The sequence below is a fragment of the Neopsephotus bourkii genome, unplaced genomic scaffold, assembly GCF_033783945.1.
Source record: "Neopsephotus bourkii isolate Nb327-2 ecotype Australia unplaced genomic scaffold, CSIRO-AGI_Nbou_v1 NB_1433, whole genome shotgun sequence".
Taxonomy (NCBI): Eukaryota; Metazoa; Chordata; class Aves; order Psittaciformes; family Psittacidae; genus Neopsephotus; species Neopsephotus bourkii.
This window is the reverse complement of record NW_026901910.1, coordinates 6,029,169-6,051,896: the sequence shown is the minus strand read 5'-3', so window position 1 is coordinate 6,051,896 and position 22,728 is coordinate 6,029,169. Positions and strand designations below refer to the sequence as shown.

At 49.3% G+C, this 22,728-nt stretch overlaps 1 protein-coding gene across 3 annotated transcripts in view; it reads left to right on the top strand.

The window, feature by feature from the left end:
- Positions 1 to 22,728, top strand: part of LOC133220461 (opioid-binding protein/cell adhesion molecule homolog) — a 332,740-nt gene that overhangs the window by 60,901 nt on the left and 249,111 nt on the right. Inside the window, exon 1 of one of the 3 annotated variants that reach the window (XM_061368630.1) lies at positions 8,692 to 8,833. The exons of the other annotated variants lie outside the window; for them this stretch is intronic. The gene's annotated coding sequence lies outside the window, so the exon portion shown is untranslated. Of the gene's footprint in view, positions 1 to 8,691; positions 8,834 to 22,728 lie in introns of those variants that run through there. 3 annotated transcript variants of the gene reach the window in all.

Sequence of the window (22,728 nt, the reverse complement as noted above, 5' to 3'; positions counted from 1 at the left end):
AGCAATAGTGGGGAGCTATAATTTGGCTGTTTACTGGGTTGGACGATTTATGGGCAGGCATTGGGGAAAGCTGCGGTCACATCTTGGCTTGGAGGTACAAGAAGTGCTGTGCACTGGCTATTGAGAGTCCTCATCAGCTGCGTTGTTTTGATGGTCCCCCAGCACTAAGGCTTGGGAAGATGCTTCCAAAGTGGGATGCTGAGCCTGCTCAGGGGGGTGGTTACCCAAAATTCAGGCAGGGAGGACCCTGAATTGCTCTTTTTGGCCTGGAAGGCAGAGCTTTGTGGAAGCTGGGGTCTGAGGTGGTCAAGATGCACTTTAAGCATCAGATACTGCAAGTCACAAGTATAGAAGGGAGAACCAAGTCCAGCAGTCTATGGTGCTCTAAATTCAGTTATTCAGGTTAGCAGCTGAGAAGAGAATTTATCTGGGTTCTCCTCCAAATACACACTTCTGCCCTTTATCAGGCTCCATATTACGTATTTGAGCAACCTGGTCTCCTAGAAGATGTCCCTGCTCATGGCAGGGGATTGGAACTGGATGATCTTTAAGGTCCTTTCCAACCCAAACCATTCTATGAGGTTGTCCTAGTTGGGGAATAGTCACATCCGGATTGAAGGGAGACCCTCGGCTTGGTTGGTACATGGGCATTGTGCTGATGGGGATGGTCAGACAGGATTGGAGGGGGATGTTTTCAAGTCTGGGGAGGCTTTCCTGCATCATTCCAGCCTGTGAAATACCTGGAATATCCAGAGATGATGGGGGAACGTAGTGAGTGTCATTACTACATGTGAGAGTAACGCTGGTTTCTATCGTAGGACTTCTTGCTTTAGTTTTAGGGTTTTTTTAGCATTGGACAAAGAGCTTCAGTGAGCTCAGCCCGGGAGGTGCTTGTCTCTGCTTCCTTCCCATGAACTGAACAATCCCCTGCTTTTGTCTGGGACTCTCTGATCATCACAGGTTGTACTGTGCAGTAGGAAGGCAGCTTTTATAAAGCCCATCTGCGTGTCGATCTCTCTGCCGAGGCAGTCAGCTAAAGTGATCCTGCCAGAGCCCTCCTACCCAGATCTATCCAGGCTCCTGCTGGTGTTCCAGAGGCTTGGCCCACAGTCTTTGGCTGGGAATAGCTTTGTGGGTGGACAAAAAGCAGTCTTAGTTTAAAGCCGTGGTGTGGATGGAGATGCTGCCGTGCCTATGGGTACGGATCGTGACGCAGATGCTGCAGACTGAATCCAACCTGGATCCACAGAGGGGAAGCAAACTCAGTTTGTGCCAGATCTGATTTAGGGGGCTCTGAAATCAGCCCATTGGGGGATGCACGTGGAAGCTCGTTGTTGCTAACAAGCGAGGAGTGATGCCAGGGATGCAGGTGCGTTTTGCATCCCTGGCCCCCTGATATCATCAGCTCTGTGCACCTGAACCTGTCTCTCAGCACCCCAGCCCCTGTGTCAGCGAAAGCACTGTAGTTTCTAGAGGGAGCACAGGCAGTATTCCTGAGCCTGTGGCCCTGCTTGCTCCCCCTTTCCCACCCCCTGTTTCTCAGTTCAATAAAGTCCCAGTTCCTTGGGTTTGTTCTCCGAATTGAAAGCCTTCCACTTTCACACCTCTGTAATTGGTGCTATCTGTTGAGAGAAACTCTGCAACTCCAGCCCACCAAGGTCAGGAGGAGCTGAATTGAATTAAAAGGAGCAGAAATTGGTTCAAGGTGGGCAGAGGACCACAGGGAGAACGATGCAATTTCTCTCCTCAAGGCTTCTGATGAGCAGAGTGAGCGGCAGCTTCTCATCTCAACCCATGGGGGGCTGACATCAGCTCACCCACACCTTAATGCGCACACCGAGGTGGGCACCTCTCGATTGAAAACAAGGAAATGAAAGCCAGCATCTCCTCCTTTTATCTGGACAGCGGGACAGGGCTCTGCTCCTCTGGTGCCTTGTCTTGGATGCTGACAACTGTCACTGGAATGACCTTGCAGTGATTAAATGCAGCAAGGAATGGTGTTTTTAATAAAAACCTAAAGCTGTGATACAAGCTGATGGCCAGGAGATTGCAGATGCTGGGAGTTTAATCCTACCTCTAACCCAAAGCCATGTGGAAAACCCCATGTGCTGTAGGACTGAGAGAAGGGAGAGCATCCTGGTGTTTGGATCACGGCTCCTTAGCTCAATCTCTGCTGGTTTAAGTTGGTGTAAAACCAGAGTAGCTTAAGCCAGGATGGATTTATAGCCCTGTGGCTGAGATATGGTTGGAGGGTGAGCTGGGAAGCAGCGTGGCAATAGATGTGATGCTGATAGCTCTTACAGAGCCACTTGGACATTTTCCATTTCCTTTTTTTGGCCTTGCCATTGAGAAATGTCTATTTCTGTGCTCAGAGAATCCATGAACACTCTTTCTTTAGCTCTGTTTGCTTGTCTTGAGGATGCTGTTTCTAGGAGCAGGAGATCCATCCTAGGAAGGGACTGCTGTGACCTCCAATCCCTGCTCTGCCCTTATCCTTCAGCCCCCACACAGTGTTTCTTGCCATGGCCGGGCTTGGCTTTCTCTTTTGGAGCTCTTCTATGGGATGTATAGTTTAGAAGGGATTTGGCCCCAGGTCTTCCCCAGCCCAGCTTAAATGTCCTTGGCTCTTCAGCAATAGAGCCGTGATGGCTTGGGGAGCACTCAGAGCAGCGTGGCTCCAACAGGATAGCGCAGAAAGGGGGAGATGTTTCAAATGGTGACATTTCAAGCAACAGGGGGACAATTTTCCACCCACTTCTGAGCTGGAGCAAAGCCCTCCCAGTCTCTCTTTCACTCCACAGCTGGGCTGGCACCGGGGATGTGCCATTTATTAGCAGCAGCAAGAAGGCACATGGCCAAGGTAGCCTTGGAGGATGCCCAGCGTGGTACCCCAGCTGTTTGGAGGATGTCCTCAACCCCGTTTTCCTCCCTGGGGAACTCAGTGCTTGTGGCCGTGCTCTCGCCTGCTCCCATCCTTGGGCAGGAAAGGAGCCAATGGCACGGATGCAGCCAGCGGCGTGCCCTGTGACATCCCTGGGCCCCAGCTCTTCCTCTCTTGTAATTTATACAAGCACAAGCTGATGTTCCCTTTTAAATTGACAAAGGCAGGGAATGGAGCCTGGGAAGCCCTCTGACCCCAGAGCCCTGGTCCATGAAAATTACAGCGCGTTTCCTCTTGATGTACTTGCAATGGGGAGATGCTGGTTAATTTGCCAGGACTCAGAGGTGACCTGGGTTTAATAAAGAGGATTAATGGATTTGAGCTAAAGGTCTCGGCTGTTTGGAGCTGATAGCCTTCTTCTTCGAAGACACCAGCCTCTTGCAGGGGGATGTGGAGGCAGCTCGCTTCAAGGGACGTGCTGCTGTGTCTGCAGGTGATTTCCTTATGGCTTGATAAGCAAGACCAGGTACCCTGACCCCATCTCCCTGGGCAGGGGCAGTGCTGCTGTGATGCTGCTGACCTGCGCTGTCTGCTGCCTGTCATTGCTGCCTCTGGACATGCTGGTGCTGCTTGTTCCTTCCATTCCTACCTTTAGGACACGTGTGCCATCCCTTGTCCTCAGCCTTGCATTCTAGCTTTGGGGTTTGATGCTGAATGTGGGCTTAGCCAGCTGCATACTATGGCTGGTTTAGGGTAGGTGATGGCAGCAGTGCCATTAACCAGGGCATTCCTATGGCGGTGCTGATCTTACCAAGGAGGGCTTATGTTTCATCCCATGTCTGGCACTGCTTCCCATAGGGATTTTCACTCATCTCCGACCTCTCAGGGAGGAGAGGCAGGGATTTAGGGATGGGTGCACCAGGAGGCTCCACAGTGGCAGGGAGATGGTATAGCTCAGGGGATGGATGCCTGAGCATTGTCACCACTGGATGCAGGGATTTAGGAAGGACGAAGGGGGAGTTTGTTGCTTGGGGAGGAAGAGGAGGATGCACAATAAGGTGTGAGGGGTGGCTGGAGGGTGGCAGGAGCTGCATGAGGGCAATTTGTCCCAGGAGATCCTCGCGGGGAAGTGCCATGTGCTGTTCTCATAAGGGTTAAAGTCAGCCTTGTGAGGATGATCCCATGCGCTGTCAAACCCCGTAGCAGGATTGATAGGCTGCCAGTGGCCGTGATGGGGAGCAGCCTAAGCTGCTGCAAACCCCTCTCCTCTGCCTTCTCTCTTAATTTTCCTAGTGCTCAGAGAGCAATCAGCTTGCCCTTCAGGCCCTTTTTGGGTTGGATGGGAAAGATGCTCTGACTGAAACCCATTTATTGAGGAGAGAATGTGCAATGAAATTACAAGCTGCAGCTTTTACCAGCTCCTGGCTTCTGCCTTGTCTTTTTCTTATCCAGCAGCATACCTCGTCTTAGGAAGCATTATCCTCTTTAAAATCCCTTTTCTCTCTTTTCAGAGGGACTAGGTAAGCAAACAGCAGTTCATCCTTTGCCAAGCACAGGTAGAAGTGTTCAACAAGAGATCCCAGAGAAGAGCTGGGTCATCTCTAACCTATTATTTCTCTCTGTTGGGCTGGACAGTGCCATCTCTTACCTTTGATGCTCACCAGGGAAAGCCAAATGGAGGATTTCCATGGAGAGCTGAGCATGAGGTCAAAGCTGAAGGCATTTGCACCCTCCTCCTAAGGAATCCCACTGCCCTTTGGGACAGGAAGGGAAAGTACTCAATGTATTGTGGAGAAATTAAGTACAGGAGCCTGAATGAATGATTCAGCAAATGCACTTGAATGTGATGCTGTTGTAATGGATCTTGATGTGCTGCTGGATCACTGCTCCAGGAAGGAGTTTGAAGGGATGCGTGTGGCCACGTAAACCCTGTGCATCATCAGGAATGAAATCAGATTTGGTCCATCCAAACATGTGCTTTGGTTACTTCAGGCTGATGTTGGCTGCTTGATTTTTGCCTGAACACTGTGTCGCTCCTGAGGAATTTCTCCCTTTTTAAACAAGCCAATTTTGGAGGTGCTGATGAAATGAAGGAAATCTAATAAAAAGAAGGGAATTGCGAGTTTGCTGTCATTAAATCTCCTGTGCTGCTTCTCCTAAGCAGCCCCCACAGAGCTCGGTGCAATAGCCTGTCTGGCAAATCATCTTTACTGCTCACAAGTGGCCAGGACGTGGGTTTTGTCTCACGCCTGCTTCCTCCCACAGCCTGGCAGAAAGCAGCATCACCTCCGTCCTCATCCTCAGGAGGAGTGAGGGCTGTGTCCCTGCCTGCTGTGCTGATGCTTTGCTGATGTGACATTAGAGATCTGGCTAATGGCCTTTTGCTGCCTTCCTTTATCCGCAGGGCTGGGGACCAGACTTAGCTGTGCAGCAGCGAGGTGAAGCAGCTATTTTGGTCACCAACAGCATGCAAAGAGGAGTGCTTCATCCTCACAGCTGCTTCCCAAGGCTGCTCCCTGGGAATGCTATGTTTTGGGGTGAAAAAAGCCTCTTTACAGTCAGGTCAGGCTCTTTCTTTGGAGCTGAGCCCTGCGTTGAGCCCTCCTCACCCCACCACGACCTGGGGACCCCCCTTATGTGCAGCGGGGTCTTGCCAATGAATCAGGCTGCAGCAGAGCTGCTGCTTTAATGCATTCAACCCACATTGTCTCCTGCCTGTAATTTATACCTGAGGTTGTCATGTATTATTTAGCTCAGTGCTGGAGATTAGAAATGCAGTTGGTGGGAAGGAGCTAGGCAGAGCATCCCTGGCTCGTATGGGAAGTGAATGGAGCAGCTCCATAGTTTGGCCCTTTATCCATGGCTTTTCCCAGGGGAACTCGGATCCTGGGCATCGAGCCTGGTGGAAAGCTGCTGTTCACCCCTGCAGGAGGAGATCCAGCTTCAATATATTGATGTTATTTTGTCCTTGCGTTTGAATTCTTTGCCTTGTACAAAAACTTTGCTCTCCTAAGAAGTTTGGGGCTGCTTTAGCACTGTGTGACCACAAAGAGGGGAGAAAAGGCCCATTTCCAGGAGAAGAGCAACCTGTGGGCATGGTGAAGAATGTGCAAGTCCCATTCCCAGGGTTTGAGCAGGTTTTGGTGTTGATTTTATATACAGTGGGAAAAGAAATCAGAAGCATTCAAAAAGCACCTTTTTCTAGCAGGAAAAGCAGGTTGGGAGCAGGAGTCGGGGTCGTGGTGAGTGTGGGAAGAAAGGGAGAGATCCCCAAGGAATTTCCTCTGTGAGTTGCCCAGATTTCCAAGTTTTTCTTTCAAGACTCCAGCATCCCATGCACAAAACCAGCCCAATCTCTCCATGGAACTGATGCTTCTTAACTGAAGTTGGTTTTCATCACACACGTCCCACAAAACATCCTTTTTCACCCCAAATTGGGTTTTCCCCACCACTTTTGCTCTGAAATCCAAGGCGAGGCCTCATCCCTCAGGCTGTATCCCTGATGCTGTGACCTTTTCCCATGGCTTTTCCCATCCCTCGCAGCCTCTTTCCCCCCAATGCCAATAAAGGCAAACAAAAATTAAATCTATAATTATCATTACTAATTCCACTTAATTAGTCACAAGCCAGCAGCCAAATTGGCTTTCTCATAATTATCAGATAAGCAGTAAGCACATCTCATAGATTATAATTAACACTGCTTAATTAAAATCTAATATACAGACACCCTTTCCTCCACATATGCCTAATGGGGTTCATGGAGTGTGTGTGAAGTCTCCATCCCCATTGCTCCCCCTAAAGTTGCCTTGGATGCCACTTTGGCGTTGAGTTTGGGATGCTCTTGCTTGCTTTCAGACACTTGGGCTTGGAGAAAGGCATCGTGCTGCTGCATTCACACGAGATACTTCCCCAACGTTACTATTGTAGAGCCTTATTATTGTGATTGCTCCACCTGTGACCTCGCCATAATCCCTGTCTATGCTGGGCTCTGCAATAATAAAGCAGCTTGAATAAATTACACTTTCCAAGGCAAAGGCTGGATTTTGGTGCTGAGCTCTGGGTATTGATGGCTCTCTTATTTCCTCCTCCTTTTCTTGACTGGGGTCTGGAGAGGGTCTGAGGTTGCAGCGAAGCTTTCTGCATGGCGGGGAAGGAACTCACCCCCTTGTTTGCACCCTCCTTGGCCATTTATAGCCTTGTAAAAGGCTCTCACTGGCCCCCTTCCCCTGGGTTTCAAAGCACCCACATGCAAGGAGAACCTTGGTGCCCTCCAGGGCTTGGCTGGGGATTGAGCATCAACCAGTGCACTGGGGGAGCTTTTAGCTCTTCTTTCCCTGTGTTTGATGGATGCAAATACCCATGGATGGAGAAGCAGGGGCTGAGCATCATAAGGGCCACCAAGGCTTTGGTGTCCCTTTGTGGATGGCATGAAGAGGTGAATTGGTTGCAGTGCTGCTGTTGTCTGACCTTGGGGAGATAACTTCATCGTGTTCCCGGTTTGCTGCCTATTTGGCTGACTGGGAAAAGCGGAAATTCCTGATAGTGCTGATTATTAATGAGATCATTTGCCTGCCAGTTTTTTGCTGAGCTAATATCTGACTGGTGAGTTGATTCACTGTGGGAGATTTAGGAAATGTGATTTCCGTCTCAGAGATGCTGAGCTGAGCTCCTTGAAGCCAGGAGGGAGGGAGGGAAGCTCCTTCTCCAGGACTTAGTGCCAGCAAGGGCTCCTGGTTGTGATGCCAGGAATGGAGATCCCTTCTCTATGCAGGGCAAGAGATGGAGCATCACCATTGCAAACACTGGTCCTTGGGGATGGGGGGCATCCAGGTTTGGAGCACCAAGGCTGTGGGTGATGGAAGGGCAACCCAGAGCCTGTGATGTGAGCTCATCTGGAAAGGCTGTAGCAAGTAAGGGCTTGGCACGTGTTGTGGTGTCAGGGGAGGATTTGCGGATTAGAGATGTGTAATTGTATGTAGTGCATGACAAAACAAAATAAGTGGTAAAAGGAACTCGGTTGTATTAAGAATTCAAAGCTTTTTTACAGAAAGGGGAAGAAAAAAAAGGCCTGCAAAATCCCTTTTCCCTTCTGCAGCCTTGGCTCCATGTGCTCCTGCCGTGTGGAGGTGCAGCCTGGCTGCGGGTGATGGAGGATGAGGGATGCTCGTTGTCCATAGGAGACAGAAGAAGGACTGACCACTCCTGAAAGCTCTCCTTCCCCAGGTTCTAGACTTGAATGAATTTGCTGGTGGGCTCCAAAGGCAGCTGCAGGACCCTCTGGTCCATCGCATCCCTGCCATGCAATCGAGCATCTTGCTTGTGAGCTCTGCACTAGACCGTGCGAGGCAGCTGTATGCTTTTTTTCCCATAGGGATTTCTTGCCATCATAAGATCTTCCCAGATTAAGTAAATAATTTCACATTAGCTTAATTAAGTCTAATAGACTCATTAGTTCACTCTTTGCGCATGTTCCCAAGGGGAGATGGCCGGGAACCGTGAAGAGCTGCTGCAGAGAAATCCATCTCGGAGGCAGGAACCAGCAGCAGGCAGCTGGGCTCCTGGTTGAAGGGTGGCTCCAGGAGGTTTAGGAGTTAAAAGCTGACATCCTTGTGCTGTAGCTTGAATCATGGGCATGTTTTTCCTGCCCCACATGGGCTGGCTCATCCGTGTTCCAGACCATCCTGGCATGTCACAATAGCCTCTGTGTGCTTGGGGATACCTTGACCTGTGTTGACCATGGTAACACTATGAGACCAGTTTAGCAATCCCATGAGGGCTGTGTAATGATGCTTTTCCAGCCCTTTAGTTATTTCTCCTTGAAGCTGGCTCCTTGAAACCAAGAAGCTTCTAAGTTCACCATGATCAGAAGCATGAAGTACTGATCTGATGGGTTGAATGATCCTTCTGCCTGCTGCACGGGAGGGCAGGAGCAGCTTCTGGATGGAGTGACTGGTAAGGACAGGTGTTGAGCAGATGTTTGGGGAAAACAGATGGTGATGGGGAAGGAAAAGAGCTGATGGAGGCTAAAATAGACGTGTGTGTGCAGGTGCTTGCCAGGGAAGAGGTGGGAGCACTGGAAGCAGGGGAGGAATTTGGCTTTTCTGTTCCCTGCCTTCCTGGTGGCGCATGGTAGTGAATTCCACTGCAATGCACAGGACATTTTTGTCTGCATTTTAAAGTTACATCAAGGGCATTGAGAGCATATGGATAGATGACCTCTTCTGCCATTTGCATAAATCTAAATAAAACCAAATAAGATTGAGAGAGGAAGGCAGGGACCTGCAAATCTCTTCATTCTAGTGGCGTGTTCCTATCTCCTGCACACAATGCTGAGGAGCAGGAAGCACAGAAGAGGGACGTAGACATCTGGTTTCCCTTTCAGAAGTGTTGCCTGTTCTTTATTTATAAAGAAACGATTGTATTTAAAGCCAATACTCAATCTCTTGTAGCAGCAGAAGAGCAGAGATGGGTGGAGAGATTAGAGGGAAGTGGCTTGTGCATATAAATGGGAGTTAATTTTCTTGACTCTTTGCAGAAGTGAAACTTTGCTGCGAGCTCTGGGGTTCCTGGGGGTATTTTGCCTTCAAAAGCAGTGTGACAAATACTTGTCCTGGCCATAGGGATGCTGTGTTGTGGTGTGCTAGGGACCATCATCTCTCCTGCATGGCAGAGGGGCAGGATGTAGCCCAGGGTCCAACAGAAAGCCATAGGAGGGGGGAAATGCTGTTACACTCATGGTTTTGATGCTTGTTCCTCCAGATCTCACCCCCGGAGCATGTCTCCTTACCCCATAGCACAGCCCCTGGCTGTGCATCACCTCCAGCAGGGATGGGAATGGGAAGAGAATAGATTGAAATGCTAAATACACCCAGCTGGAGCCTGTGGAAACCTAGAGAAGAACAACACAATCTTTCTTTTGTTTTGTCTTATTGCACAAGAAAAAAATCTTCCCAGCCCAAACTGTCACTTTGGAAATAATTTGTGGCTGAGGATTTCAACACCCACTCCAATGATATTTTATTCTGACCCTAAACAAAATCAATAGCTTTTTTTTGCCTCCTCCTTTTTCTTCTTCCTCGAGAAAACAGTATTTTTCAGCTCAGTGGAAGAAGAAAATAGATTCTGCCCAGTGTTGTTAAAAGAGATGGTATAACCACTGTCTCTGGAAGTGTAAAAAGTACATGATCTAATATGTCTGAAGCAATTTTGAAAGGCTGCTTTATTTAAGGTAATGGAGAAGCAGCAGTAAACCTCATAATCTTCCTGGATAAAGAGTGCAGCAGGAGGGTTCAGAGCTGCACAGTTCTGCCCTGCCTGCTGCTGTTCACCTTGCAGAGCTGGCGTTCGGTGCTGGATGGAGCATAGGGAGGTGCTGGTACCCACCACAGCACAGTCACGCTGGAGGGATTGGATGCTTTGGGGTCTTTAAAGCTCTTGTAGAGGGAAGGGGACTCTGGGATGCAGGAACATCTCTGGGGGATTTAAGGGAGCCGGGATGGGTGTCCCTGGCACATCTTTTCCAATTCCCAAGCTCTGGAAGCAGAAGCCTTCAGCACTGTTGTTGCGCTTCTTGGGAATTACAGCAAATCTTGTTTGTCAGAGGAGGCTGATGAATTTCCAGCTAAATTATAAATTATTTTCTCCTAAATTATGGATGCATTTTTCTCTGTTAGGAGTTGAGGCTCTGATCAAAAAGTTTCCAAGTGTGCTCTCTCCCTGCTTCCTCAAACGCAGATCTGTGCGTTTTGGCTCCTGATTTGCTTTGATTTTGATGAATTTTTTACTCCCCCCAGAAACAAATCCTTTGTTTGTTCTTGACTGGCACCAAGGGAGAAAACTTCTGAAACCCAGCTCAAACACTTCACTTGCAATCAGGATGAGCACTGAGAGGGTGCTCTGTGTTGGCACCTGGAGAGGGAGGAAGAGGAGGAAAAGGGAGGAAGGATGGAGCTGGCGCTAAGTGGGCTTGATATATACCACTCCCTATTCTGAGGTTGAAAGCAGTTTCTTGAAGGTCTTCCCAAAGGTCTGAGGTTCAAACACATTGAGGAAACAAGATCCATCAAGTGATGCCACCATTGGGGTGTTTGCATCCTCCTGTCTCTATGCCCAAGCTTCCGGGGTTTACGTCCTGCTCAGGTGTAGGTAAGGACCCAGTTCCTTACAGACACCCAAGACTGGTGCCCAGCAGCACGTTGCTGGACTGGATAAAAGGGACTCTATTAGCCTTCCCTTGCGCGGATGACAGGGGCAATCACTCTTGTAGATGTTTAATTAAAACGTTTAATTAAGCACACTTTGAGCAGGCAGCAAAGTTAACAGTGATCCTGGCTGAGTCCCCAGACCTGGAGTTAGTGATGGGGGGGGGGAAGGAGGAGATGAGCACAGAGGAGATGCATTAAGCTGCTCCTTGGTAATGTTACAGGGCTCCTGCTAAGAGCAGGAAGGGCAGAAGACAACAGTGACGTGTATGTGTGTTGGTTATTGATTCCTCTCTGGTGTATAGAGGCGACTGGAGGCTTCCTTGCATCTCCTGCTGGTTCTTTGCCTTTCTATTGGCAGTGGCTCACGGCTGATATGCACTTGCAGATCCTTGTGGGTTTGGACTCTTTTTACCCATTGCCTTGCAAGCACAAGTCTTCATATGGATGTATGGAGTACATCCATAGCTTTAAAAACAACCTCAGAAACTAGTTCTAAAATAGCCCGTGGGGAAGGAATGAGGGAAGGAAAAGTCAGTGCAATGTACAGCCTTTCTCCAGGGAGCAATTACCAGGCTGAGAGAAAGCTGTCAGTGCTCCACTCTCTTAAGCCACCTTTCCATGTGTGTGCATCCTCAATGCCTCCCTTCCTGCTGCTCCCCCAGCAGCAGGTACAGGAGGAGCCCCTCCAGAAACATCCCCTGAGAGTATGGAACCTAAATGAACACTACAGGGTTCAAATGGGGGAGTTCAGTTTGGGTATAAGGGAAAAGCTCTTTCTTCCCTATGAGGGTGCTGAGGCGCTGGCACAGGGTGCCCAGGGGATGTGTGGCTGCCCCATTCCTGGAAGTGTTCAAGGCCAGGTTGGATGGGGCTTGGGGGAACCTGGCCCAATGGAAGGTGTCTCTGACCATGGCAGGGGGCTGGAACTGGACGAGCTTTAAGGTCCCTTCCAACCCAAGCTGGTCTGTGAGAAGCTGAGATTACGTGGAAATAGGAGGACCAAGAGGACCAGAGCTACCAGCTAGAGAGCGATATGGTCTTGTCATCCAGTTAACACCATGTGGAGCTCTGGCTAGCAAGAGCTCCAGGGTGAATAACTGAGGGTTTGAAGAGCCAGGGCTGAGAATGCCAACCACTGTCCCCAGTTCCCTGGTTAACATCTGTGCCGAGGTCAGCCTTCTCCATCTCCGAGTCGGGCTCCTCTGCTTCCCCTCTCTGCTGACGTGTTTATTTCTCTGATTAATGAACTCTGCAAATTAACCTCCACGCTGCTCTATAATTGCTATTAGAGCTTCAAAAATCACTTAAGCGTTCCCAACGCTGGCGAGCCCATGCTGGTTGGGTGGGGGTGCCAGGGTGCTGCACTGATTGTGGGGAGATAGAGCCCATCTCCTGACCTCCACGTTGACAATTAATTATGGTGTTCAGCACCCAAATTACCCCCGGTGTCCACGTGCTCAGCTTTATCTCTCTGCACACACGAGCTTGGCTTTTAATTAAAGGGACTTCAAATTAAATGAAAACAAATTCAATTATTGCCTCTTCTTGGAACAGCTCACTGCAGACTCCTGACGAGCCTCCGATGGAGAACCTGGGGAGCGCTGGTCTCCCATAATCCAGTCGAGTTAAATTTGTCTGCTCTGCTGTTTTCCTTATCATCAGTTGAGCTGTTCTCTTGCCACAGGGTCAGACGTGGGTTTGATTTGCAGAGGAAGCTGAGTTTTAAAGGTTATTGCCTTCTGCATCTTCATAGTTCGCTTCAAGGAGAAGATGCTCTTGCATGCAGTGGAGGGGTGGGACCGTCATCATTAGTCTTCATTTGGGCTGCAGTGGAAGGTAGGAGATCCCAAAATGAAGGTTGGTGCTGGATACCTGACTGCTAGGCAGCTGGTCCCTCACCCAAGGGGACTGTAGTGTTCAGAGCTGTATGTTCAAGTGTGGACTCCCCCAAGTTCATAAAGGTCTTCTCAAAGGGAAAGTGTCCTATAGAAACAATGGCAAAAATCTTCCAGGAGCATCACTGTGACTTGCATTACTGTAGTTGTGAAAGCATCATGAGTCAGTGTTATTGCTGATGGCCAAAAATAAGTGGCTGAGAAGGTTTCACAGCAGGTGGACACACTGGGAGAGCTTGGCTTGAACAGGAGCTCTTAGCTGGAGGTCAGCTTAGGTTAACCCAAATAGTGCCTTCTAACTCCAAGGTGCCTTTTCAAGTGATGTTCTTGCCTCCCACCTCCATCTGCAGCCATCCAGGCAGGGTTTCTTTGCTAGAAAAACATCTTATCTGTCCCACAAGCTAGTAATCCCCTAAAAAGTCCTTGTTCAACTCCCTTGGGAAGGAGAGAAAGAAAATGTGGCTCTGGCACTGCTCTTCCAAGTCATTTTGGTCCTGGTTATTGTTTTCCTGTCTTTGTGGAGTCTGTGCTATCATCTGTGCTGGCAGGAGCTGGCAGGAGGGACTTGCTGATGCAGAGGGAGAAACCAAAGTCATCAAACCCCAGAATGATAATGAAGGTCTGGGGCAAGACTCTCTGGTCTTGTCCATGAGCAAAAGCTCCACAGCATTTTGCCAAGCAGCATCGGTGGATGATCAGCCTCATTAGCTTCACCTATGGAAAACCATTCCCTGGTTGGCAGGGAAGGACACAGAGGGATGCTCTGCCAACAGGGTTCAAAAAGCGTTCCAGAGCAGCCAAACTCCTCCTAAGCCCTCCTGCTGTGCCGAGCCTCTCTGTCTGCTGCTCTGGATGGTAATAACACGAGATGATATTGCTCTTTAAAAGGCCGCAGTGATCTCTCTTTATTCTGCTTGCAGCCAAGCACCACTGCCTTGCAGTGATTGAAGGTTAGGCTGCCGTGACCGCCTGCTCCCGCCTCCAGGGCAGCTTGCCTGCTCCCAGTACCAGCTTTCCCCTTCATCTGGTCTCCACCAGGAGCTTCCCCTGCCTCTGTTGCTCACGGCCACACTATCTGCTCGCTCATCATCGCAGTGACATCTCTTTCCCCAGGTGTGTGCAGGATGCGGATGGAGGGTGGCAGCCTCTCCTTCCCATCCCAATTGGGCTGCACACTGGGAAGTGGGATGCTTCCTGGAATCCAGCTTCAGCTTGGGGTAGGGAGCATCCTGCAGCACCTCCTTATAGGTCTCCTTCTTAGAGGAAAAGCAAGTTTTGCTTTTCTCACCCAGCTCTCTTGCCTCTGACCAGTGTGAATGAGGTGGCTTTGTACCTGGAGGCAGGCTCTGGCTGGCTTCCCCCCTTCTGGAATGCTGATAGCGAGCTGCAGAAAAGAGGGAAATACCTGTAAATAACCTTGAACTATACACAGGATCTGTGCGGCCATGGCAAGGGGAGGAGAGGGGAGCAGAGCATGTGGAAATGGGAGATCCAAAAGCACGGAGAAAGGAAAGGTTAATAGGGATGGGAGGAACGGTGATGCAGATGGCTGCACTGCAGGGATCAAGCACTGGAGACTGGAGCAAGCTCATCTCACTTGCCCATGGGGTGCCTGGGCTGGGTGAGCTGTCTCTGGTGGCCACTGGACACTGTGTCCCGCGGGTTGGTCACCTCCTTGGGGCAGCAGCAGAGCTGGTGCCTCTGGGTCAAGGAGCAGAGAGGGTTTCAAAGCCAGGCATTGCTTTGTGGTTGCATTTTGTGTTTCCCTATTGCTACCAGCCGGTGTTTGGGCAATTATTAGTTTAGAGCAGTCGAGGAGGATTTTCTGCTTCAGTTCCCGAGTTCCCCCTTTGCTGCACAAACACTCTGGTGGGAATCTGATTTTCCCTGCGATGTTCCTGCAGACGCTGAGATGTCAGCTGGGGTATCACAACGGATGTCTCTTCCCCATCAAAACCATCTGGAGTGCTTTAATAACACGGGGTGAGATCCCAAAGTAACGCTCCCGTTGCAGCCCAGGATTAAGACAGGACGTCAGGGCTTGTGTCCGAGGGAATCGGCATCTTTCCATCAGTGGACCTCAAGGCACGTTAATCCTCTCTGCTTGCCTGTGAGGCATGGCAGGATTAGAATCCCCGGGATGCAGCTTGGGGAAAATAGGAACAAGGGGAAAAATCACTTGTCTGAAGCTGAGTGGTCAGAGAGGAGCCGCCTTCCATCAGCTCCATGCCAGCCCTTTGCTGCTCATTAAATGCATGTAAAGAAAACACTGTGCTGAGCATTGAAGGGCTGTGTGTTGGGAAGCCCACCAGTGTTGGTGCAGCCTGGGATGTGGCAGAGGGGTTTTAATCAGCCTTTTTTCACCTGGAGGTTTGCAGTGCATGGAGGAAGCACCAAAGCCTGAGTCCAGGTTTGACTGCAGAAGGAGTTATTATGCATTTTGGAAAGGGTTTGTTTTGGGCATGTGTTTGCCTTGAGAGGGTCATTACCGAGCGTGAGCCCGTACTTTGCAGTGCGGTGATGGCAAAGTATGGTTTATAGGCCTAATGGAGCAAATTTATCACTGGAGCAAGGAGGTGTGACTCTACTCAAGCCACAGAATCGTCCCCCTGTTTCTGCAGGCTGCTGGTTTTCCTTTCCTTTCCCCCTCTTTCCTTCCCCATCCATCACCATTCAGCGCTTGCCGCAGTGATTTCCCCAAAGTCATCTACCCCGAGGCTGTGCCATTAACGCACAGGCTTCGGCGTGATGGGTTTGTTTGTTCTTGGAAAGCTATAAATACTGCTGAAATAATGGCTTAGAGGGTGAAGCTGGGCCTTTTTTGGGTGTCTGAGTTCCAGGAGGGTGAAAGCTACCGAAAGAATTAAATACATAGCAGAGATGGCTTCATGGTGTGGAAGGAATGAAGGTGTTGGGCAGGGGGTTGCCTTGTTCTCCGTCACACACCTCACTCCTCCAGCTCCAGCTTGTTTTGCTCTGCTGCAGCATCCTAGCTGGTGTCTGCATCCCATCTTGTATCCTGAGCATCCCCTACCCCAGCAAAGCAGGTTAGGGATGGGAGTATCCTAAGGAGGAAGTTCTAGTGGTTGCAATGTGTAATTTGGTTACCATTTGGTATTCTACCAGAAGAGAGTTTCTTGTTGGTTTATTGGGTTTTCATTGAGTTTTTTGTTCTGTGTGTATTTACATCTGTGGAAAGTGTTATTTGGGATGAGAACACAGCTTGTTTGAAGCCAGCTCAGCTTCTGTGATGTAATATACACCTAATTTTGTTAATTGAATCACTACAACATGAACCATTAATCTCTGGGGCAAGAATGCTGCTGGCTGACTGGCATTCATGTGGTGCAATGTGGTTATGTGCAGGGTATCTCAGGAGCTTTCTGACCTTTAGAAGTGGTGGGTCAAAAGATTAAACAAGGGTTGCTATTAAAAATGAAGCATTATTGGTCTGTGGGTGCAAATAAATGCTGTGGATGGGAGATGCTGGAGGGTAGCCTGCCTTTAGTCTGGGTGTCCTTATCCCAGCAGTAACAAGCATCCTCTTGCTATTGAAGATACTCTCTCAGAGATTAGAAGCAAAGATCACTTGGTTTATCTCCTCAACCCTGCACTGCAGGTAGAGCAGATATCTCATGGGAGATGGTTGTGTGGGATGCTTTGGCTGGACTCTGCTGTGAATGCTGATGGTGGATGCTTTGAAAGGGAAAACAAAGATGAGGTTATGACAGGTTTCAAATGGAAAAGAGCCTGAATTCCCTGGGTATTCATGATGGAATATCTGATGGGCTCAGGAAGGGCTGTGCTGCTCACGCCATGGGTTTTCCAAGAGATCTGGAGGATCTGCAGACCCTGAGGTCAGGTAAAGATATGTGTTGGTGTACTTGTGAAGCGCTGCTCTTGGCCTCCCCTTGCCACCTAATGGCTCTTTCTGCTGAGGACAGAACAGCCTGCTAGGGAGTGAGAAATAATTTGTGAACCCAGAGGATGACACACGAGAACGTGGGTGGAAAAAGCTGATTTTTGGCTTCTTTCTGCCAACTATCTCTTTTCCCCATCCAGAAAGCAGAAGCTAATTGTGATTTGCAGCCGTCTGCATCCCTTGCTTTATTAGCCCAAATGGGCACGGGATGGATAGGCCAGTGGTGTGTCTTTGCCTTGGTTGGAGCAGAGACACTGATTATATAAGGAATTCTGCTTTTCCCATCCTCCCAAGAAGCTGGCACCATAGACTGCAGCTGTGTAGTGAAGCAAGGAAGAAAGAGAGATAAGATGAAGCGAGAGTGGCAGCCGGGATTGGGTTAGACCCGTAATAGAGCATCTTCCTTGAAAGAGGCTGTTACTGAAAATCGTTGTCTATTACAATGCACCCAGAGGAGAAATGAGGCAGTGGGTATGGCATAACTTTGCATGGGGAAGCTTCCATGTAGGAAAGCTTTTAGGAGGGGCTTCTAAGCACAGCTAATTTGCCTGGAAAACCAGGAGTGTTTCGCTTGATTTGACATGTTTCACACAGTTCATCTGCCTTGTGAGTCCTGGTGATGCCTTTGAGCGTGAGTTCTTGTGCGAGGGATGCATGTGCACAAGTTTCCATCCCACTAAGTGAAAGAAAAGCCAAGAAAAGCTTGCAGTGAGCCCAAACTCTGTTTGTTCTTCCCAACCTGAATGCTGCCCAAGGCATGGCTGAGGTTAAAGCTTTCATTTTCATCCCTGTCTTCTGTGAAGACTGGACGACTTGGCTAAGTGTGATTGGAGCAGTTTGTTTTTAAGCTCCACATAAGCACTATGCTGGATTTATAGCGTTTTCATTCTTTCTGAATCGACCTACTGGGAGCCATTAAACTTTTATTGCTCTCAGCAGTTGCCTGGCCGGAGCGGGATAGAGCAGCCCTGCTGCTGGAAACTCTCCATCTTCAGCTGCTGGGGCTGTGTTGGAGAACAGGGACTCTGGAAAGAGGCATTCCCACATGTAGGGCCACCCAGGGCTTTGCTTCTCAGTACAAGATGCTCGGTGTGCAATGGTCTTCCAGTCCTCTGCAATGCAGAGGAAGACATGAGAACATCCTCCTTTAGATCTTGCTGTTTCCCACCTCTATAGACTGAGAATATTGCTGCTTGTCTTTAAAAGCTGGGAATGCAGGAGATCTAAGACTATTATTCTTAGAACCATAGAATCTCAGAGTGGTTTGTGTTGAAAGGGAGCTTAAAGCTCATCCAGTTCCATGGTCAGGGATGCCTTCCACTGGAGCAGCTTGGTCCAAGCCCCTGTGTCCAACATGGCCTTGAACACTGCCAGGGATGGGGCAGCCACAGCTTCTCTGGGCACCCTGTGCCAGCGCCTCAGCACCCTCACAGGGAAGAGCTTCTGCCTTATCTCCAACCTAAATCTCCCCTGTTTCAGTCTGAACCCATCACCCCTTGTCCTACCACTCCAGTCTCTGATGAAGAGTCCCTCTCCAGCATCCTTGTAGCCCCCTTCAGACACTGGAAGCTGCTCTGAGGTCTCCATGCAGGTTCTCTTCTCCAGGCTGAACAGCCCCGATGTTCTCAGCCTGTCTCCATACAGGAGCTACTCAAGCCCCTGAGCATCCTCGTGGCCTCCTCTGGACTTGCTCCAACAGCTCTATCTCCCTATGCTGAGGCCACCAGAACTGCACACAGTGCTGCACGTGGCGTGTCACCAGAGCAGAGTAGAGGGGTAAGATCACCTCTTTTTGTTGCATCCTCCGAAGGATGACCAGAATCACTGCTGGGGTGCTTGGGTGGGTGCTGCATCATGCTGTCTGTCTTACCTCTGTCATCCACAAGCCTGGCATTTAAATACTAATGAAAGACACTACTTTTTAGGAGTGGGAAAAGTTTGTCGTATTTATAGTGTGGAGAAGGCAAAACATGATTGGTGTGGCCTGAGCTACCTGCCTTGACACTCTTTGGGCACAAGGATAGAGAAGAGCCTCAGAATGAGGGTATTGTTCTTATCAGATAATATGCTTTCAGGGTAGATGAAACGAATTCCTTGTTCAGGTGCTGGTTGTGCAGAGATGGCTAAAGCTGGGGGAGATGTTTCCCACCCAGGAGAGAGGGACCAGGCATGGGGCAGAGCTAGATCAAACCAAGAACCTCGTTCCCTTGTGTCTTAGCTGTTTTCACTTCAGGAGCAGCTAAGGAAGTTTCTGGTAGGGATTTATCTTGGCTTTGAAGCCTGTGGCTCCTCTCCCACTCTTCCCCACGGCACCCAGACCTTCATCACCATTGGCTTTCTCTCCAGCAAGGCTCTTCCATGAGAGAAAGCACCATTTGTGGGGTTTTCTCTTTGGCTGAACTTCCTACAGCCCTTTCCTGTTGAGAGTTTGAATGCGTTGGGTGAGGGCTCAAACCCTGTGGGGCTCCAGTATTGAACCCGAGCCTGAAGTTGTGCAAACAACAGTTGAAGAGACCCAGTGTGGCCACTTTTCCTGCTGGAGGAAGCTTTCCATTATCCTCTTGTAGCTCCAGGAGGCCAGACTGGGGTACTTCTGTCGGCATGTTTTCTAATTTAATTACTTCTCCTTGTCTCCAATTGTTTATGGTACACTGGGCTATTAAATGTGCCATAAGCAAATGGCTCTTGAAAGAGGAAGAGGATTTATTTGTTTTAGCAAGCACTCCAACAAAAGTCGATTTCCTCAGCTAATTAAGATTCCGTTCGCTAATTTAAATGTTATGCTAATTAAAGCATAATTCTGAAACTGTAAAAAGGAACTTAAAAAAGGGGAGGGGGGGAGGAAGAGGGGAAAAAAGAAGCAGCAAGTAGGAAAGAAATCGGGTCGGCCTTTAGGAATTACATGGAATTTATTGTGGTGGTGTAACAATGGTGAGCAGAGTCATTATTTCATTTGCCTCTCATGTGCTATTCATGCTGGTGCTTTTATTCATTTCCCCCCCCCCCTTCTAACACTTCATCTCATTAACACCCCCCCTCTCCCCTCTAATGGGCATCATCTTGCGATGGTTTAAGATGAATTGTGAGTGGGAGCCTTGCGTTCCTCTGTGAAGGGCCACATGGAGAGTATTGGAGCTTGTTTATCTTCCAAGCCAAGCTGAGATAACGCTCCATGGCCAAACTCACTTCTGGAGTTCCATTGTGCTCGCTTTAATTAAAGTATAAATAACCTAGTTTTGGAAAGGGGGGAAAAAAGAGAGCAGAAAGGAGCAAGGTCTGGTTTGTTTTGTGTTTCCTTTATTATGTCTCACTATCCAGGCAGAAAGCTATTCTCAATTAAGCCACGTAACTTAGCAAATGGCACCACTGAGCACTTAAAAAGGAGTTTTAATTCACTGGAGACTTTGGTAAAATCACTGAGTTGAAGCTTAAATACTTGGGGGAATCGTCATTTGAAAGAGGGAAACTGGACTTGCTGTTGTAGTTGAAGGCTGAGTGCAAGAGCTCCATTGCTCAACTTCAGTCTCGTTGATCCCACTGTGGTTCATCACCCACTGCGGGCTGGGGCTTGAGTTGTGCGTGAAAACCACAGCCTGAGCATCCTCTACTTGCTTTGATTTTTGCCTTGCTGGCGTTGCCTGGTCCAGCGTAGCCACGGGCAAGAGCCTGACGTGTGTTCAAGCCCCTTGAGGCCCTGATGAAAGGGCAAGTGCTGCCTACAAAGTGCAGAGAAACCGAGTTCTTGAGAGCAAGGTTGTGCCTGGAAAGAGGATAATAAAAGGAAAAGGGTGAGATGAAAGAAGAGCGTGAGGAGGTCTCTGTGAGCACCAGCAAAATGGAGGTGGTAGCAGACCTGGTTTTATCCCTTCTTGCAGTCAGGCTTCCCACCTTCCTCCGTGTCCTTCCTTCCCCCTATCCTGCTGGGGTATGGAGCTGGGGGATGTTGCCTGCATCAGTCTGTGCTGCTGTGGATGCTCCCAGCTGGATGCGAGCATCTTTGGGATGTTGCACTATATCTGTGGAAGGATGGCGACTGAGGGATGCAGCAGCTGGATTGACCCCATTCCCAAACACCGGTCCCTCTGTCCACCTCCACGCAGCCATGCTCCAGCTGTGAAGCATCCCTTCATCCCAGCTCAACCCTGTTGTGCTGCTGAGCCAGGTCCCTTGGTCTAGACCCACGAGCAGCACCTGCTGTTCCTGTCCTAATCCACAGATCTATTTAAACTTTGATCTTGATGGGAAGTGACTGGTGATACATTAAAGCCATATGTTTTAGATGGAACGGCGAGGACGTTTAAGCTCAGTGATATTCACATCTAGAGAGAGCTGGGAACTCGTAGTGCCACCCACGCTTGGTATTTCTGCTCGCTCTGACACAGCTGTGGAAGGCAGAGTGGGAGCGAGATCTTCTGCTGAAGGGATTGTATAGAGAGAGATAGATGCGATGGATTTGATGGGAACTGATAGTTTATGAAAATGAATTCACCTGCATCTCAGAAAAAAAGGAGAAGGGAAGAAAAAAGGCAAAAGGGGGAGAGAAAAAACAACCCAAAGTGAATTAAAATGAGATTTTCCTGGGCTGTGCTGGCCCGTTTCCTTTTGAACTGGGATCTCTCCATGTCAGCTTGTCAGCGAGGAGTAAGCAAAGCGACGTGGATGCTCGGGATGTTTTCTGATCTCCTTTGACTGCCTAATCGGCAGCTTAGGAGAATGAAGTGGGACTGTGTCAGGAGAAGTGAGGAGAACCGTATTGGCCATGGGTACTTGGCAGCATGAAGAACAGAATTGCTTCTGTTGGCTGCGTTAATCTCTGAGGCTATCGGAAGTATCCTGCCAGCAGTGGAATGTAGTGCTGCTAATTCAGCACCCAGGCTGCCATCTCCGCTGCCTGTCATGTTTGGCCACTGATAGCTTTATGGGGGAGAAAGATGTTGGATAGGAAGGGAAAAATAACCCTTTTCCAGCTTTGCTGAGTCACCAGGGAGATGGGAAAACAAACCATGGGTGTTTGTGTTGGAGCAGGGTGGTCAGGGAGGATTGCAGGGGGCTTGTGTATGGGAATAGGATTGTCTCCGCTTTGAAGAGCACAAGAAGAATCACAACCTGCTTTTCAAAGGCTTTACATAGGCAAAGGTCCCCCCTGCCTTTGGTGTGGCATCAGACAGGCAAGAAACTGCAGCCAGTGCACTTGGAGGGAGGATTCAAGGCCAGCTTGAATGGGGATTTGAGTAACCTGCCTTAGTGGAAAGTGTCCCTGCCTGTGGCAGGGGGATGGAGCTGGATGAGCTTTAAGGTCCCTTCCAATCCAAACCATTCTATGATTCAGGTGGCTGTTGGACCTTGGTCTGTGTATTTCTAGATGATGGGGGTGTTGGGACAGCCACTCTGGAGCCAGTGGGAGATCAGGTGCTCAAGCAGGGTCTTTCCGTTCTTCCCTGTGATGGAAAACCCCCTGAGCAACCTCTCATCCCAGGTCTCTTGTGTACCTCTGTGATGAATCCCGTTTTCAGGACAACGAGGGCTAGATAGGTGCCTGGAATATCATCAGAGTAGCAAGGTCCAGGAGCTGAACCATGTTCTTTATTGCCATCTATCATTACTGTTATTGCTAAGTAACTATTGCCGTGGATAGGCACAGGCAGCTCCTCAAACTCTGCATGACCTTAGGCAAATCACTTCATCTCTGTGCTTCGGTTCCTACATCTAGACAACAGGAATAATAATCCTTGTCCCTCAGCCTGTGTCACTCTTTCAGTATATACAGGAATCCTTTGGGCAACAAGCACCCCAGGGAACACGTGAGGAACACAGGGTGCTTATAGG